This window comes from Empidonax traillii, unplaced genomic scaffold, assembly GCF_003031625.1.
Source record: "Empidonax traillii isolate 1590-97213 ecotype Southwest subspecies unplaced genomic scaffold, ASM303162v1 scaffold4689:size9324, whole genome shotgun sequence".
NCBI lineage: Eukaryota > Metazoa > Chordata > Aves > Passeriformes > Tyrannidae > Empidonax > Empidonax traillii.
Window position 1 is genome coordinate 1 of NW_020959882.1, and position 1,025 is coordinate 1,025.

The following is a 1,025-nucleotide window of genomic DNA, read 5'->3' on the forward strand; positions in this document are numbered from 1 at the left end:
AGGGGTGACTTGGGGGTGTCCTTGGCTTGGGGACACCTTGGGGACACTGTCACCAGCTCCAGGGGGGACACGATGAGGGGACAGCATGACCAGCTCTGAGGGGCTTTTGGGGTGTCTTTGGCTTGGGGACAGTGACACCAGCTCCAGCCGGGGACATGGGGGTGTCCTTGGCCTGGGGACACTGTCCAGTGGCCTGACACGGATTTTGGGGTGCCCTGGGCTCGGGGACACGCTCAGGGGACTGTTGGGGACACTGTCACCTGTCCAGTGGGGGATTGGGGTCCCTCTTGGACCTGCTCAGGGGGACAGTGGGGTGGCCTTGGCTTGGGGACACTGTTGGGGTCACTTCCAACAGGGATCTCGGGGTGCTCTTGGCTTGGGGTGACCTTGGGGACGTTGTCACCTGTCCCCAGCAGGGACATGGGGTGTCCTTGGGTTGGGGACACCTTATGGGCACCGTCCTCCATCTCAGAGTGACAAAGGGGAGTGTCCCCTTATTTTGGGGTCCCCTCCACCTTGGGGACACGGCCTGGGTGTCACCGTGTCCCCCTCTTTGTGGTGCCAGTGGGGATATTGGGGGTCCTTTGGCTCTGGGGACAGTTGGGGACCCCCTGACCCCCTCTGGGGTGATGGGTGGGGGGTGTTGGGGGTTCCCCAAATTTGGGGACAACTCTTGGAAGGGGGGGGGGGGGTCCAATGTCCCCTTAATTTGGGGACATTGTTGGTGACCCTTAGGGTGACACAGGTTTGGGGACCTCCTAAATGGGGGTGACCCCGGGGACCCCCTTGAATTGGGGTGACCTTGGGGGGGTCCCTTAACTGGGGAGGTGACCTGGGGAAGGAATCCCCTGAAATTGGGATGACACAAAGGGGGATTCCCCTAAATTGGGGTGACTTTGGGGAAAGTCCCCCTTAAATTGGGGTGACCTGGGAGGATTTGGGGACCCCTTTATTTGGGAACAAGTTCTGGGCACCCCTTTGGAGGGATGACCTGGGAGGAGTCCCTCGAATTGGGGTGACTGGGG